Source organism: Ranitomeya imitator, chromosome 1 (genome assembly GCF_032444005.1).
Source record: "Ranitomeya imitator isolate aRanImi1 chromosome 1, aRanImi1.pri, whole genome shotgun sequence".
Lineage (NCBI taxonomy): Eukaryota > Metazoa > Chordata > Amphibia > Anura > Dendrobatidae > Ranitomeya > Ranitomeya imitator.
In genome coordinates, this window is record NC_091282.1 from 626549821 (window position 1) to 626568210 (window position 18390).

At 45.0% G+C, this 18390-nt stretch overlaps 1 protein-coding gene across 6 annotated transcripts in view; it reads right to left on the reverse strand.

The window, feature by feature from the left end:
• The window catches only part of LOC138637873 (cholinesterase-like), a 269681-nt gene that overhangs the window by 178649 nt on the left and 72642 nt on the right, over positions 1-18390 (reverse strand). For 2 of the 6 annotated variants that reach the window (XM_069726816.1, XM_069726807.1), the window contains exon 2: positions 14395-14478. The exons of the other annotated variants lie outside the window; for them this stretch is intronic. The gene's annotated coding sequence lies outside the window, so the exon portion shown is untranslated. The remainder of the gene's footprint in view (positions 1-14394; positions 14479-18390) is intronic. 6 annotated transcript variants of the gene reach the window in all.

The following is an 18390-nucleotide window of genomic DNA, read 5'->3' on the forward strand; positions in this document are numbered from 1 at the left end:
CGGTTGGAGACGGTATTGTTTCCACCTGTGCCCTAGATGCAGTGTTTCCTACTACGAAACTGGTGATTCCCTGACCCTGACTGCTTTGGCCTGGCAAAGAAACCTGCACAGATACTGCAGGTGGTGCTGAAAATGGTGGCCTTACAGTGACGGCAGGGATGTAGCGTTGGTGAGTAGCTTCATTGGCCGAGGGTGCTATAACCTTAAGGGACGTTTGGTAGTTAGTCCAGGCTTGCAAATGCATGGTGGTTAAATGTCTATGCATGCAACTTGTATTCAGACTTTTCAGATTCTGACCTCTGCTTAAGGTAGTTGAACATTTTTGACAGATGACTTTGTGCGAATCAATTGGATGTTGTTTAAAAAAATGCCAGACTGCACTCTTTTGAGCCTCGGATCCCTTTTCAGGCATTGCAGACTGAGCTTTAACCGGATGGACACGCTGTCCTCCAACAGTTTTTGGCTTTGCCACGCGTTTTGTCCCATCTACGGGCCCAGCAGATGGAACCTGTTGCGATGTTGATGCCTGCTGCGTCCCCTCCTCCTCCGCTTCAGAACTACTGCCGCCTGCACCCTGTTCCCCCAATGGCTGCCAATCGGGGTCAACAACTGGGTCATCTATAACCTCCTCTTCTAGCTCGTGCGCAACTTCATCTGTGTCACCGTGTAAGTCGGTGGTAGAGCGTTCGTGACGGGGCAACATAGTCTCATCAGGGTCTGATTCTGGATCAGTACCCTGCGAGGGCAATGTTGTGGTCTGAGTCAAAGGACCAGCATAGTAGTCTGGCTGTGGCTGTGCATCAGTGCACTCCATGTCAGATTCAACTTGTAATGGGCATGGCCTGTTAACTGCTTCACTTTCTAAGCCAGGGACGGTATGTGTAAAGAGCTCCATGGAGTAACCCGTTGTGTCGCCTGCTGCATCCTTCTCTGTTGTTGTTTTTGCTGAAGAGGACAAGGAAGCGACTTGTCCCTGACCGTGAACATCCACTAACGACACGCTGCTTTTACATTTACCAGTTTCAAAAGAGGAGGCAAAAGAGCTAGAGGCTGAGTCAGCAAGGTAAGCCAAAACTTGCTCTTGCTGCTCCGGCTTTAAAAGCGGTTTTCCTACTCCCAGAAAAGGGAGCGTTCAAGGCCTTCTATAGCCAGACGATGAACCTGGCTCCACAGCTCCAGACTTAGGTGCAATATTTTTTTTCCCACGACCACCTGGTTCTCCACTACCACTACCATCATTACCAGCTGACAATGAACGCCCACGGCCACGACCTCTTCCACCAGACTTCCTCATTGTTTTAAAAACGTAACCAAAGTAACGGTATTTGTTGCTGTCAAACAACTTACACGGTGAGCTATAACTTCAGTATGATTTAGATATCCCTTTACAGGTGGTTGAAACCGCCAGGAAAATCAGGCACAACGTTACACACTCTGTTTTCGGTGGCACCAAATGAGAGAGATGCCACACACGCAGGACTGTCACTCAAGCAGAAATGTCAATATTGATCTCCCACTTCTTTTTTTTATTTGTTCAGGGAGAATTTAGAAACCAAATAAAAAAAAATAGGCTTTCTATGGCCCACTATTTGAGAGAGAGAGATGGCACACCCAGGAGTCAAGACTGTCACACAAGCAGAAAGGGCAATATTAATCTCCCACTGATTTTTTTTTTTTTCAGGAAGACTTTAGAAACAAAATAAAATAAAATGATATTTCAGGAAGAATTTAGAAACCAAATAAAATAAAATGATTTTTTCAGGGAGAATTTAGAAACCAAATTAAAAAAAAATAGCCTTTCTATGGCCCAGTGCCCACTATTTGAGAGAGAGAGATGGCACACCCAGGAGTCAAGACTGGCACACAAGCAGAAAGGGCAATATTAATCTCCCACTGATTTTTTTTTTTTTTTTTTCAGGGAGACTTTAGAAACAAAATAAAATAAAATGATTTTTTCAGGAAGAATTTAGAAACCAAATAAAATAAAATGATTTTTTCAGGGAGAATTTAGAAACCAAATAAAAAAAATAGCCTTTCTCTGGCCCAGTGCCCACTATTTGAGAGAGAGAGATGGCACACCCAGGAGTCAAGACTGGCACACAAGCAGAAAGGGCAATATTAATCTCCCACTGATTTTTTTTTTTTCAGGAAGACTTTAGAAACAAAATAAAATAAAATGATTTTTTCAGGAAGAATTTAGAAACCAAATAAAATAAAATGATTTTTTCAGGGAGAATTTAGAAACCAAATAAAAAAAAAATAGCCTTTCTATGGCCCAGTGCCCACTATTTGAGAGAGAGAGATGGCACACCCAGGAGTCAAGACTGGCACACAAGCAGAAAGGGCAATATTAATCTCCCACTGATTTTTTTTTTTTCAGGGAGACTTTAGAAACAAAATAAAATAGAATGATTTTTTCAGGAAGAATTTAGAAACCAAATAAAATAAAATGATTTTTTCAGGGAGAATTTAGAAACCAAATAAAAAAAAAATAGCCTTTCTATGGCCCAGTGCCCACTATTTGAGAGAGAGAGATGGCACACCCAGGAGTCAAGACTGGCACACAAGCAGAAAGGGCAATATTAATCTCCCACTGATTTTTTATTTTTTTCAGGGAGACTTTAGAAACAAAATAAAATAAAATGATTTTTTCAGGAAGAATTTAGAAACCAAATAAAATAAAATGATTTTTTCAGGGAGAATTTAGAAACCAAATAATAAAAATAGCCTTTCTATGGCCCCAGTGCCCACTATTTGAGAGACAGAGATGGCACACCCAGGAGTCAAGACTGGCACACAAGCAGAAAGGGCAATATTAATCTCCCAGTGATTTCTTTTTGATTTTTTCAGGGAGAATTTAGAAACACAATAAAAAAAAATAGGCTTTCTATGGCCCACTATTTGAGAGAGAGAGATGGCACACCCAGGAGTCAGGAGTGGCACACAAGCAAAAAGGGCAATATTAATCTCCCACTGATTTCTTTTTGATTTTTTCAGGGAGAATTTAGAAACACAATAAAAAAAAAATAGGCTTTCTATGGCCCACTAGTTGAGAGAGAGATGGCACACCCAGGAGTCAGGAGTGGCACACAAGCAGAAAGGGCAATATTAATCTCCCACTGATTTATTTTTTATTTTTTCTGGGAGTATTTAGAAACCCAATAAAAAAAAAATTAATAGGCTTTCTATGGCCCACTATTTGAGAGAGAGAGATGGCACACTCAGGACTGGCACAGAAGCCCAAAGGCCAATATTAATCTCCCACTGTTTTTTTTTATCAGGGAGAATTTATAAACCCCACAAAAAAAAACAGAAAAATGAAAAGGCTTTCTATGGCCCACTATGTGAGAGAGATGGCACACACAGGGATGGCACTCTAGCAGAAATGCCAATCTTAATCTCCCACAAAAAAAAAAAAAAACAGGGACTGTCCTACAATTACTATCTCCCTGCAGTAATCTCAGCCAGGTATGGCAGGCAGCAATAAGGAGTGGACTGATGCACAAATGAAATAAAAAGTGTGGACAAACAAACAAGATAGCTGTGCAGAAAGGAAGGAACAAGAGGATTTGTGCTTTGAAAAAAGCAGTTGGTTTGCACAGCTGCGTACACACAGCAATGCAGCTATCAGGGAGCCTTCTAGGGCAGCCCAATGAGCTACAGCGCTGAGGGGAAAAAAAAAAATGTAGCTTCCACTGTCCCTGCAAACAAAAGGTGGTGTTGGACAGTGGAAATCGCTACAGCACAAGCGGTTTGGTGGTTAATGGACCCTGCCTAACGCTATCCCTGCTTCTGATGAAGCGGCAGCAACCTCTCCCTAGGCTCAGATCAGCAGCAGTAAGATGGCGGTCGGCGGGAATGCCTCTTTATAGCCCCTGTGACGCCGCAGACAGCAAGCCAATCACTGCAATGCCCTTCTCTAAGATGGTGGGGACCAGGACCTATGTCATCACGCTGCCCACACTCTGTGTCCACCTTCATTGGCTGAGAAATGGCACTTTTCGCGTCATTGAAACGCAACTTTGGCGCGAAAGTCGCGTACCGCATGGCCGACCCCACACAAGGGTCGGATCGGGTTTCATGAAACCCGACTTTGCCAAAAGTCGGCGACTTTCAAAAATGAACGATCCGTTTCGCTCAACCCTACTGGTGAGTTCTCTCCCCGCAGCTACTTTAATCTTCCACCCACCAACGTACTTCATTAGCGCAGGTGACAATCTATTTTATATCTTTACGTTTTACTTCTACAGGGCTTTACACAGACCCTGGTGCTTCACCAGCAGCTTTTGTTCTTAAAGTACACCATTTTTCCCCCTTTATATTTTAAGTGTAGCGCCAGTGTGTACCTATTTTTTAAAGTTATTTAAATGCACTTTTGCTTTTTTACTTACCGTAGTTACATCAGGGTTTTCGTTTACTTTTTTCTCTTAATAGAATCAATCAAAAGGTCACTATATTATCATTGTGTGTAACCTATAATACTCAAAACCCACTTAGAAATCTAATATGCCGCAAGCAGCCACAGACCCCCACAATACACAATGAACCATGATAAAATCAGTAATGTTCATTAATGATATAAATAACACAAACAATAATCATGAGACAGAGAAAACCTCCAATGCAAAAAGAGCGGACTATACACATAACATCAGAATAATGTACCTCAGAGTATAAAATGGCAAATGCCAAGACAAAATACACAACCTGCCTACTGATACCAAAAATGACACTGGCCAAACGGTGAAATCATCCTACAAACAGGATGGCTCAGTGTAATAGGGTAAAGCACAATAGGGTAAGCTAAGCTACTTGTTTACTGCCATATGGCATATATATAATGTAGCGCTATCCACCGAAATAATGCTGTTGCCAATACAAAAGATCTGTGGCAGAAGGAGAGGCAAGCCAAAAGTCTACTTACTAAAGTATGTGATGTCCGTGGGTCCGTTCCTTTACCCCGACGCGCGTTTCGTAACACTTTCTCAGGGGGCGTGTCGGGGTAGAGGGACGTCAGACGCTTTATACATCACCTCAACCAATCGGAGACCGCCACAAAGAACGCTGGAGTCAGCGTTGTCAAGGGAACCAAGACGGCGCTGACGTAGTCAGGCGCGCACCGGAAATGACCTCACTCCCTCCGGACTGTGGACCGCAAACAAAGCAGGCGCTCAATAATGAGCGCTCTGCGTGTCAGCTAAGTCCGAAATGCCGGAGGACAGTGAAGTCTGTGCGCAGACCGAACAACCAACAGCGCACATTCCCAGACAAGGCTGGCTCAAGGAAGGATAACACGATATCACTTCTAATTATTGTAAGAATAATAGATAATTGTAAAACGCCCTGAAGACACCTTACTATAAATACATACATATAGTGTAAAAGTGAAGATAACAATATTTATACATAAATACAATAGTGATTTATACAACATACTAATAAACCTAATGCAGCACATGTGCTACCAATATATAAGACATAGTATATTTTTAAGTGTTTGATATACAATTGTGGATTATAAAAATATTTTAATATATATGTGTACATCAATCAAGTGTTTTTTTGAAAGACCATATACAACTCTGATCTTCACTCCATAGCCCCCAAACTCAAAAACATGTACGGGAGGCCATCAGGGGTATACATTCTTGTGTCATAAAAACAAAAAAGCTTTATGTGTCTTCAGAAGGCTGTGTTCTAAAAAGGGGAAATTCCTCCACTATTCCTCAGCGTCCAATTATAGCTTTAGGATGGAAAGAGGGTTACAAAACATCCGAATACAATGAAGAGGAAAATCTATTAATAATAAAAAGAGAAAAAACAATTAAAAACATGAAAACACTAACATAAATGTTGTACATCCCTAAACCCCTAAAAAACTAAAAATACACTACTACGCCGTCGACTAGATTAATCTAGAAAAGCTGAAAAACCAAGGTTCTCAATCAGCCCAATATGGGCTATGCTACCAAGTCTATAGATCCATTTGCTCTCTAGCTTTGCCAGACTTTTTGCCACATTACCACCTCGTGATCCCATTTGCACAATGTCAATGCCTTTAACTTTCAATAAACTCGAATCACCGTTATGATGTTCTAGAAAATGCCTGGGTATAGTTTTTAATTGGGAAAGATCTTCTACATTTTTACTCCTCTCAATGTCCCTGACATGTTCTCTGGTGCGAATTCGAAGCTCTCTTGTCCTTAGTCCAATATAAATCTTACCACAGGGGCACTGTGCACAATAAATTACACCTTTCGTGGCGCAAGAAATAAGATGTCTAATGGAATAAGTTCTGCTACCTCTAGCATCAGTAAATGTCTTACTTTTAACCATATTATCACACGCCTTGCAGTACCCACAAGGAAAAAACCCCTGAGGAAGTGTTACGAAACGCGCGTCGGGGTAAAGGAACGGACCCACGGACATCACATACTTTAGTAAGTAGACTTTTGGCTTGCCTCTCCTTCTGCCACAGATCTTTTGTATTGGCAACAGCATTATTTCGGTGGATAGCGCTACATTATATATATGCCATATGGCAGTAAACAAGTAGCTTAGTTTACCCTATTGTACTTTACCCTATTACACTGAGCCATCCTGTTTGTAGGATGATTTCACCGTTTGGCCAGTGTCATTTTTGGTATCAGTAGGCAGGTTGTGTATTTTGTCTTGGCATTTGCCATTTTATACTCTGAGGTATATTATTCTGATGTTATGTGTATAGTCCGCTCTTTTTGCATTGGAGGTTTTCTCTGTCTCATGATTATTGTTTGTGTTATTTATATCATTAATAAACATTACTGATTTTATCATGGTTCATTGTGTATTGTTGGGGTCTGTGGCTGCTGAGCCATCCTGTTTGTAGGATGATTTCACCGTTTGGCCAGTGTCATTTTTGGTATCAGTAGGCAGGTTGTGTATTTTGTCTTGGCATTTGCCATTTTATACTCTGAGGTATATTATTCTGATGTTATGTGTATAGTCCACTCTTTTTGCATTGGAGGTTTTCTCTGTCTCATGATTATTGTTTGTGTTATTTATATCATTAATAAACATTACTGATTTTATCATGGTTCATTGTGTATTGTTGGGGTCTGTGGCTGCTTGCGGCATATTAGACTTCTAAGTGGGTTTTGAGTACTTTTTTCTCTTGTAGGTTTTAATGTTTTGTGGCCAATGTGAACATGCATTTAACCTCTGCATGTGTACCAACTTAAGTTAAGGTACCTTCACACATAACGATATTGTTAACGATATCGTTGCTTTTTGTGACGTAGCAACGATATCGTTAATAAAATCGTTATGTGTGACAGCGACCAACGATCAGGCCCCTGCTGGGAGATCGTTGGTCGCTGAATAAAGTCCAGAACTTTATTTCGTCGCTGGACTCCTCTTGACATCGCTGGATCGGCGTGTGTGACACCGATCCAGCGATGTCTTCACTGGTAACCAGGGTAAATATCGGGTAACTAAGCGCAGGGCCGTGCTTAGTAACCCGATGTTTACCCTGGTTACCATCCTAAAAGTAAAAAAAAACACTACATACTTACCTACCGCTGTCTGTCCCCGGCGCTGTGCTCTGCACTCCTCCTGTACTGGCTGTGAGCGTCGGTCAGCCGGAAAGCAGAGCGGTGATGTCACCACTCTGCTTTCCGGCCGCTGTGCTCACAGTCAGTACAGGAGGAGTGCAGAGCACAGCGCTGGAGGACAGACAGCGTTAGGTAAGTATGTAGTGTTTGTTTTTTTTTACTTTTAGGATGGTAACCAGGGTAAACATCGGGTTACTAAGCGCGGCCCTGCGCTTAGTTACCCGATGTTTACCCTGGTTACCGGCAACGTTGGTCGCTGGAGAGCTGTCTGTGTGACAGCTCTCCAGCGACCAAACAGCGACGCTGCAGCGATCCGGATCGTTGTCGGTATCGCTGCAGCGTCGCTTAATGTGAAGGGGCCTTTAAGCTCAATTTTGTGTTTGTTTTTCTCTGTATTGTTGCATTCTGTGCAACCCGGGGTGTGGCCTCCCTGTTTCTGAGCTAGAGACTATATAAGGCTTCCCCAGTCTAGTGTTTCACTGGTTGGGCCCAGTCCTTTCGTCTGCCCTTATTCACACTGAGGTCAACATTGATACATGGTAAGGTTTTAATATTAGACAGTATAGGACTGTCCCGATCAGAGTTACCATGACGAGGTGGGATGGCTTTTGTGCTATTTTTTTTAATCAAAAAACAGTATTACTAAAAACTGTGTTATTTAAATGCACTTTTGCTTTTTTACTTAGTTACATCAGGGTTTTTGTTTACTTTTTTCTCTTGTAGGTTTTAATCTGATCAGCTTCTATGAAGAGGTAAGCTCTGGACTGGACCAAGGGAACCCAGTGGACGTAGTGTATATGGACTTTTCAAAAGCTTTTGATACGGTGCCACACAAAAGGTTGATACATAAAATGAGAATAATGGGGATAGGGGAAAATATGTGTAAGTGGGTTAAGAGCTGGCTCAGGGATAGGAAACAAAGGGTGGTTATTAATGGAGCACACTCGGACTGGGTCGCGGTTAGCAGTGGGGTACCACAGGGGTCAGTATTGGGCCCTCTTCTTTTTAACATATTTATTAATGACCCTGTAGGGGGCATTGAGAGCAGAATTTTGATATTTGCAGATGACACTAAACTCTGCAGGGTAATCAATACAGAGGAGGACAATTTTATATTATGAGCTTTAATGGGGATAAATGTAAGGTCATGCACTTGGGGAGAAGTAATAAGATGTATAACTATGCGCCTAATTCTAAAACTGGGTGTATGGGTGGATGACAAACTCAGGTTCAGTGGCCAGTGTCAGGCAGCTGCTACAAAGGCAAATACAATAATGGGATGCATTAAAAGAGGCATAGATGCACATGAGGAGAACATAATTTTACCTCTATACAAGTCACTAGTTCGACCACACTTAGAATACTGTGCACAGTTCTGGTCTCCGGTGTATAAGAAAGACATAGCTGAACTAGAGTGGGCGCAGAGAAGAGCGACCAAGGTTATTAGAGGACTGGGGGGTCTGCAATACCAAGATAGGTTATTACACTTGGGGCTATATAGATTGGAAAAACGAAAACTAAGGGGTGATCTTATTTTAATGTATAAATATATGAGGGGACAGTACAAAGACCTTTCTGATGATCTTTTTAATCATAGACCTGAGACAGGGACAAGGGGGCATCCTCTACGTCTGGAGGAAAGAAGGTTTAAGCATAATAACAGCCGCGGATTCTTTACTGTAAGAGCAGTGAGACTATGGAACTCTCTGCCGTATGATGTTGTAATGAGTGATTCATTACTTAAATTTAAGAGGGGATTGGATACCTTTCTTGAAAAGTATAATGTTACAGGGTATATACACTAGATTCCTTGATGGGGCATTGATCCAGGGAACTAGTCTAATTACCGTTTGTGGAGTTGGGAAGTAATTTTTTTCCCCAAAGTGGAGCTTACTATTTGCCACATGGGTTTTTTTTGCCTTCCTCTGGATCAACATGTTAGGGCATGTTAGGTTAGGCTATGGGTTGAACTAGATGGACTTAAAGTCTTCCTTCAACCTTAATAACTATGTTACTATGTTACTAGTGTCTGCAACATTTGAAGCTGTGTTTGGAGACTGTAATATGGAGTGCAGTCGCCCCACGGATACTGGACAAGGAGAGGTCCGGCGTGTTTAGGGACTGCAATCTAAAAGACATATGATGTATACACATCAGAAGAAAACCCAGTGGCATTTTAAATGCAAGCAGTGGGGATACTAGGCAGTACCCCACCATAATCAAAATATTTTGATCTCCATTATGCAATAAAAAAATAGGAGAAAAACCGGAGTAGCCAATTATAAATGTAAAAAAAGTATTGATTTTATTAGAATATAGGTTTAAATCAAACATGACAAACAACAAGACAAGCACAAAATGATACACTCAGGGACAATGTGCACAGAGTAGTAGTAACACAGCTAATGATAATATAGTGCTCCCATGGTAGGGATGGGCTGTGTATATATAAGAAGGCAAGCCTGGCCACAAGCTAAATATAAGCATAAAATGGGCAGAATAGATTGCCACAGAATGGAGTAAATGGTCAGTAAATGAGGGCAGAGCTTACCAGAACTGTGCACAGACCCAGAGGCAGATGGCAGGAGCCTCGACGCGCATTTCACATCCACACTGGCCGCTTTCTCAAGGGGATGTACAAAAGTGCAGTGGCAAGGACGTTATAAAGCCATGGAAACTAATCACATGGACCGTCACCTGGACATAATTGACTGATAACATGCGGCGCTATTGTTGCATTCGCAGTGCGCCCAGCAGGTCCTGACATGAGGAAAACTCAGCATCAGGCATCAATGCGCACACTCGGGGAAATAAAAGTCCCCAGGCATGCACAGGATGCACAACGAAGCCCAGCCCCATGAGGGACTGAGGGGGTTGCAGCGTGCATGCGCATGGCCGCAAGGGTATAAGATATGTCTAATAATGTTTTTAAGACCATATAGATACAGTGCCTCTAGAGCAGCATATAGCAACAATATTAGGCTAGTTTCACACATCAGTTTTTCCACGCCATGCTGAATCCGACCTCACGCAGCAGTGCCAGATCCAGCGTAATTTGTGAAAACCAGATGGGACGGATCCGTCCCATCCGGTTGGCATCCATTTCGTCCATTTTTCCATCCAGTTTTTGACGGATCCGGTTTTTAAGAACGCCCCTGGGAGAATCCAAAATGTGATTGGCCCCTTCAAAACTACATATACAGTCTTCCTACAGCCCATCAGTCACAGGCTGGAGAGGAGCAAGGGTTTGGAGAGAAAGATGGATATCGTTATTGCGAAGATTCTGCAGAACAACGTGGATTTCATTGTGGAGGCAAATCGCTTGAAAGCACTTGTTCTGGAGAAGGAGCGAGAGAGACAACGCATCATGCGTCTGCGCCGACGCCGTTTGTGGATCCACCCCATCATCGCACAGAGAATGCAACGTGGGGTGTTTTCTACACTGCACAAGGAGCTATGAGGAGACCCAGAGAGATTTTTCTCATATGTGTGGATGAAAGCGGAGAACTTTGATCTATTGGTAGATTGAATTGAACATCTCATCCGAAGGAGTGATACGTATTGCCGATTCTCTATTTCACCGGCCGAGCGTCTGATGGTCACTCTTCGGTAAGTCATTTTTATTGTATGTACTCCTGCAGTACTCTTTAATCGATTGTAATTTGATTTTGTAGTAATTTCTGCCTTGCTTTTGATCACAGATTGGCCGGCGTCACACTGGCGTTTTAAATGGCCGAAAGCAATGCGATAAAAAAATCGCATTGCACTCGGACCAATTTTAAGCTATGGGGCAGCTCCCACCAGCCGACTTTTTGTCGGCCGTTTTCCTCAGTCCGAGACAATTGCAGCATGCTGCAATTGTCTCGGAGCGAGGAAAACTCTCGGCTCACTCGCACCCATATAAGCCTATGGGTGCGATTGAGACAGTGCGCACCACTCGGATATCATCCGAGTGATATGCTTTATAAGCAATGGAGGAGATGGAGAAATTCATTCCCTGTGCGAGAGAATCAGAGCACAGACACATGACACTCGGCTCCTGCTCTGCTGAGAGCAGGAGCCGAGTGTCATTAGCATATCGCATCCGATGATCTCGCATCGGATGCAATACACCAGTGTGACGCCGGCCTTTCCTTGCTGCTGGAGAATCCCTTTCGTCACTAAATTTCCCATTCAGACTGGGAATTTCCACAATCTCCAGAATTGTAAAGCACACTTGCCGTGCACTGTGGGACTCTTTGCACGATGAATTTATACCACATCCCACAATGGAGATTTGGTTGGAAGTAGCTGAGAAATTCCAGCAAGTGTGTCAGTTTCCCAATTGCTTGGGCGCGGTGGATGGGAAACATATCCGTAGCGTTAAACCGGCTGGTTCGGGATCAGAATATTTTAACTATAAAAAGTACTTTTCCATTGTGCTGATGGCCATCGCCGATGCAGAGTACAAATTTTTAGCGGTGGATATTGGGGCGTATGGCCGCTCAAATCATTCCCAAGTTTTCAAACTGTCTGCAATGGGGAGTCATTTGTATGGAAACACCTTTCAATTCCCCCCCCCCCAAGACCACTGCCTCAAACCTCTGGGCCATCAATACCTTTTGTTGTGCTGGGGATGAAGCCTTCCAGCTGTCAGAACATCTGCTGAAACTCTACTCCAGCCCTGGATTAATCCAAACTAAAAGAATTTTTAATTACCGCCTCACACATGCACGGAAAATGGTGGAGTGCGCTATTGGGATTTTGAGAGAGTTCTATTGACATCTATAAACTTGAAGACAGACACTGTTGACGAGGTGGTGAAAGCTTGTGTTGTCCTGCACAATTATGTGATATCCAAGGAACAGATTTCCATTGAGGACCGCTCTGAAGAAACCACCTTGACTGATTATAACAAGATTAGGTATAGAAGTTGTGTGATAGTTTCCCAAATTAGGGATCAATTCGCAGAATACTTTATGTCACCGGAAGGAAGAATAGACTGGCAGGATGAGAGAGTTTGAACAATTTGCCTTTGATCTTGTAACTGTATTTTACCATATTGTATTCAAGTTGTGTACCTTTTTTGGTTCTACCCAAAGTATATTATCTTCTTTTACCCAAGTTGTGTACCTGTTTGGGTTCTACCCAAAGTATTTTACCTCTAAACAATAAACCTTGTTTAACCCAAGTGTTAACTATACCTTATAAAGAAAATACAAATTTGCTTTAAAAACACCGTCTTATTATTTAACAAAACAAAAATAAACTTCTCTTTGGCAACAAAAAATAAACTTTATTTGGCTGCGGCAAAAACTTAGAGGTTTGAATAAGTCGGGGTGGAGATAGTGCTGGAGGAGCTGTCAGATAGGGACTCTTTGACAGTGGGAGTGTGGAGAGAGGAATGTGGTGGTGGGGAAGGATCAATAGGTAGTGGTGAAGGGGTGGAGAAAGCAAGTGAATGGGTGGACAGGAAACTGAGTTGGGTTAGGAATTTGGTATGATGGAGGGGTAGCTGATGGTTTGGGAGGATTGGGAGGCAGAAGCGGTGATGGGTGGAGAAGGTTGTGACATGACGGGTGAAGGAGGCTGGTGGTAGTGGGCAGGGAGAGAAGGTGCGGAAGATGTTGTTGGGAATTGGTATGGGGAGGGATGTTCATACTGGTCTGGATGGTGGGAAGGGGCACGGGCAGGACGCTGGTAGTTGTCTGGATGGTGGGATGGGGCATGGGCAGGAGGCTGTAGTGGTCTGGATGGTGGGACGGGGTACAGACATGATGTGGGTAATGGTGAGGTTGGTGGGACGGGGCACGGGCAGGTTGCTGGTATGGGTCAGGAGGATGGTAGTGGCTGTAGTGAGGGACAGTGGCTGAAGGGGGGGCAGGTGCAGGAGGGGTGGCAAGTGCGGTGGCTTTGGAGGCAATGAGCGCTAGAGTAGACTGGCATACTTCAATTACTTGCATCTGCTGATCAGTAGATAGCTTCTCCATTTGCTCGAGTACCGACCGGAAAAAAAGTATGGTTCGGTGACTGACTTGCCTCTGAGCGCATCGTTAGCAGAAGTGTATGCAACTTGAGTATGCTTTTATTTATTAAATTGAAACCTGCAGCCGTTTGCTTTGAGGCAGTTCTGGAAGGATGCGTTCAGGTGCAACAACTCAGGTGCATAGCTCTGTACCTGACCCTTCTGCCGCTGGCGCCCCGAAGCCACAGGTGTACTAGAGGTGGCAGGAGCAGAGGGGTGGGGTACAGAAAAATCCATATCCTCACCAGCAGATTCATGCAATGGAACTGGCCACGATGCTCCAGCGCTGGTGGATAGGACCGAAGGATCAGATGGGTGGGAAGGCTGGGAAGGTGCAGAGAGTGGGAAGGTGCAGAGGGGCCGGGACTGTCCATGTGTCCCTCGGTGGCGGACTTCTGAGGGATCGCCCCAGAAGGATTCAACTCAGCTGCAGGCTCCTGAGTGCTCCCAACAGTGCTGTGGAACAAAGAGAAAAAAAATATAATTAATATACTGATATTGCATGGCCCTTGCTGAAACAGCAAAAGAGGGTTAGACATGTAAAACATTGGTTATTACATGTGGTGGGTAATATTTACCTTCGGGTCACCATCGTTGACCTGAGGAACGACAAGGCTTGGGCATATTTGTATCTGCTCCTGAGATCGATGAGGAGGTCAATATTGAGGCCGACCTCCTCACCGTCTGAATCAGGAGCACGCTGTGAAGCCGGTTATAAAAAAGGACAAAAAAAAATAAAATTAGATTCAAAACAACATAAAGAAAATTCCAAAAGCAAACAAAAAAAAGGCTGCTTACACGATGACAGCCGCCACAACTCTAACGCCGACGACCCTGGGAGCCATTCGGAGGACCTCTGGATCGAGCACCAGAATCCGAATTCTAAAAGATAAATAACATAAAAATTATGTGCTTGTAGTTAGCTTTTTTATGTGTTGTGTACATTTTGATATCTATAATGATCATTCTCTTTATGTTGTGTGATGTGTCCAATGATCTGTTTCTGTGTGTTGTGTTCATTGTTCTTTCTGTAAGGATCTTGCAGGCTAGGCTCTTGCTGGCAGGCAGGCAGGCTCTTGCTGGAAGGCAGACAGGCTCTTGCTGGCAGGCAAGCAGTTGCTGGAAGGCAGGCTAGGCTCTTGCTGGAAGGCAGGCAGGATCTTGCTGGAAGGCAGGCTAGGCTCTTGCTGAAAGGCAGGCAGTCTCTTGCTGGCAGGCAGGCAGTTGCTGGAAGGCAGGCTAGGCTCTTGCTGGAAGGCAGGCAGGCTCTAGCTGGCAGGCAGGGAGGCTCTAGTTGGCAGGCAGGCAAGCTCTTGCTAGAAGGCAGGCTATGCTCTTGCTGGAAGGCAGGCAGGCTCTTGCTGGAAGGCAGGCAGGCTCTTGCTGGCAGGCAGGCAGTCTCTAGCTGGCAGGCAGGCAGGCTCTAGCTGGCAGGCAGACAGGCTCTTGCTAGAAGGCAGGCTAGACTCTTGCTGGAAGGCAGGCAGGTTCTTCCTGGAAGGCAGGCTCTTGCTGGCAGGCAGGCAGGCTCTAGCTGGAAGGCAGGCACTTGCTGGCAGGCTTGCAGGCAGTTGCTGGAAGGCAGGCTAGGCTCTTGCTGGAAGGCAGGCTAGGCTCTTGCTGGAAGGCAGGCAGGCACTTGCTGGCAGGCAGGCTCTTGCTGGAAGGCAGGCTCTAGCTGGAAGGCAGGCAAGCTCTTGCTGGAAGGCAGGCAGGCTCTTGCTGGAAGGCAAGCAGGCTCTTGCTTGAAGGCAGGCTAGGCTTTTGCTGGAAAGCAGGCAGGCTCTTGCTGAAAGGCAGGCAGGCTCTTGCTGGCAGGCAGGCTCTTGCTGGAAGGCAGGCTAGGCTCTTGCTGGAAGGCAGGCAGGTTCTTGCTGGAAGGCAGGCAGGCTCTTGCTGGCAGGCAGGCGAGCTCTAGCTGGCAGGCAGGCAGGCTCTTACTGGAAAGCAGGCTGGGCACTAGCTGGAAAGCAGGCAGGCTCTAGCCGGAAGGCAGGCAGGCTCTAGCTGTCAAGCAGGCAGGCAGGCTCTAGCTGGAAGTCAGGCTCTTGCTAGCAGGAAGACAGATGCTGGAAGCAGGCTAGGCTCTTGCTGGAAGGCAGGCTAAGCTCTTCCTGGAAGGTAAGCAGGCAGGCTCTTGCTGGAAGGCAGGCAGGCTCTTGCTGGAAGGCAGGCTGTTATGATAAGCAATTCAGTAACACAATGTACATAGCGATCAGAGCACATACAGTGATCTGACAATAACCCAAAATAATAGAACGAGCTCTGAGTCGTGGAAACTCTGTAGACTGCAATTCCTGATCCTCTCCAAACACAACTAGAGGCAGCTGTGGATTGCGCCTAACGCTCCCTATGCAACTCGGCACAGCCTGAGAAACTAACTAGCCTGAAGATAGAAAAATAAGCCTACCTTGCCTCAGAGAAATACCCCAAAGGAAAAGGCAGCCCCCCACATATAATGACTGTGAGTAAGATGAAAAGACAAACGTAGGGATGAAATAGATTCAGCAAAGTGAGGCCCGATATTCTAGACAGAACGAGGATAGGAAAGATAACTTTGCGGTCTACACAAAACCCTAAAGAAAACCACGCAAAGGGGGCAAAAAGACCCTCCGTACCGAACTAACGGCACGGAGGTACACCCTTTGCGTCCCAGAGCTTTCAGCAAAACAAATAGACAAGCTGGACAGAAAAAATAGCAACAAATAGCAAAGAAGCACTTAGCTATGCAGAGCAGCAGGCCACAGGAATGATCCAGAGAAACACAAGTCCAACACTGGAACATTGACAGGAAGCATGGATCAAAGCATCAGGTGGAGTTAAGTAGAGAAGCAGCTAACGACCTCACCAGATCACCTGAGGGAGGAAACTCAGAAGCTGCAGTACCACTTTCCTCCACAAACGGAAGCTCCCAGAGAGAATCAGCCGAAGTACCACTTGTGACCACAGGAGTGAACTCTGCCACAGAATTCACAACAGTACCCCTCCCTTGAGGAGGGGTCACCGAACCCTCACCAGAGCCCCCAGGCCGACCAGGATGAGCCACATGAAAGGCACGAACAAGATCGGGAGCATGGACATCAGAGGCAAAAACCCAGGAATTATCTTCCTGAGCATAACCCTTCCATTTAACCAGATACTGGAGTTCCGTCTTGAAACACGAGAATCCAAAATCTTCTCCACAATATACTCCAATTCCCCCTCCACCAAAACCGGGGCAGGAGGCTCAACAGATGGGACCATAGGTGCCACGTATCTCTGCAACAATGACCTATGGAATACCTTATGTATGGAAAAAGAATCTGGAAGGGTCAGACGAAAAGACACAGGATTAAGAACCTCAGAAATCCTATACGGACCAATAAAACGAGGTTTAAACTTAGGAGAGGAAACCTTCATAGGAATATGACGAGAAGATAACCAAACCAGATCCCCAACACGAAGTCGGGGACCCACACGGCGTCTGCGATTAGCGAAAAGTTGAGCCTTCTCCTGGGACAAGGTCAAATTGTCCACTACCTGAGTCCAAATCTGCTGCAACCTGTCCACCACAGTATCCACACCAGGACAGTCCGAAGACTCAACCTGTCCTGAAGAGAAACGAGGATGGAACCCAGAATTGCAGAAAAACGGCGAAACCAAGGTAGCCCAGCTGGCCCGATTATTAAGGGCGAACTCAGCCAAAGGCAAAAAGGACACCCAGTCATCCTGATCAGCAGAAACAAAGCATCTCAGATATGTTTCCAAGGTCTGATTGGTTCGTTCGGTCTGGCCATTCGTCTGAGGATGGAAAGCCGAGGAAAAAGACAAGTCAATGCCCATCCTACCACAAAAGGCTCGCCAAAACCTCGAAACAAACTGAGAACCTCTGTCAGAAACAATATTCTCTGGAATGCCATGCAAACGAACCACATGCTGGAAGAACAAAGGCACCAAATCAGAGGAGGAAGGCAATTTAGACAAGGGTACCAGATGGACCATCTTAGAAAAGCGGTCACAGACCACCCAAATGACTGACATCTTTTGAGAAACGGGAAGGTCAGAAATAAAATCCATAGAGATATGTGTCCAAGGCCTCTTTGGGACCGGCAAGGGCAAAAGCAACCCACTGGCACGAGAACAGCAGGGCTTAGCCCGAGCAGAAATCCCACAGGACTGCACAAAAGTACGCACATCCCGCGACAGAGAGGGCCACCAAAAGGATCTAGCCACTAACTCTCTGGTACCAAAGAATCCAGGATGACCAGCCAACACCAAACAATGAAGTTCAGAGATAACTCTATTCGTCCACCTATCAGGGACAAACAGTTTCTCCGCTGGGCAACGATCAGGTTTATTAGCCTGAAATTTTTGCAGCACCCGCCGCAAATCAGGGGAGATGGCAGACACAATTACTCCTTCCTTGAGGATACCCGCCGGCTCAGATAAACCCGGAGAGTCAGGCACAAAACTCCTAGACAGAGCATCCGCCTTCACATTTTTAGAGCCCGGAAGGTGCGAAATCACAAAGTCAAAACGGGCAAAAAACAATGACCAACAAGCTTGTCTAGGATTCAAGCGCTTGGCAGACTCGAGATAAGTCAAGTTCTTATGATCAGTCAATACCACCACGCGATGCTTAGCTCCTTCAAGCCAATGACGCCACTCCTCGAATGCCCACTTCATGGCCAGCAACTCTCGGTTGCCCACATCATAATTTCGCTCAGCAGGCGAAAACTTCCTGGAAAAGAAAGCGCATGGTTTCATCACTGAGCAACCAGAACCTCTCTGCGACAAAACAGCCCCTGCTCCAAT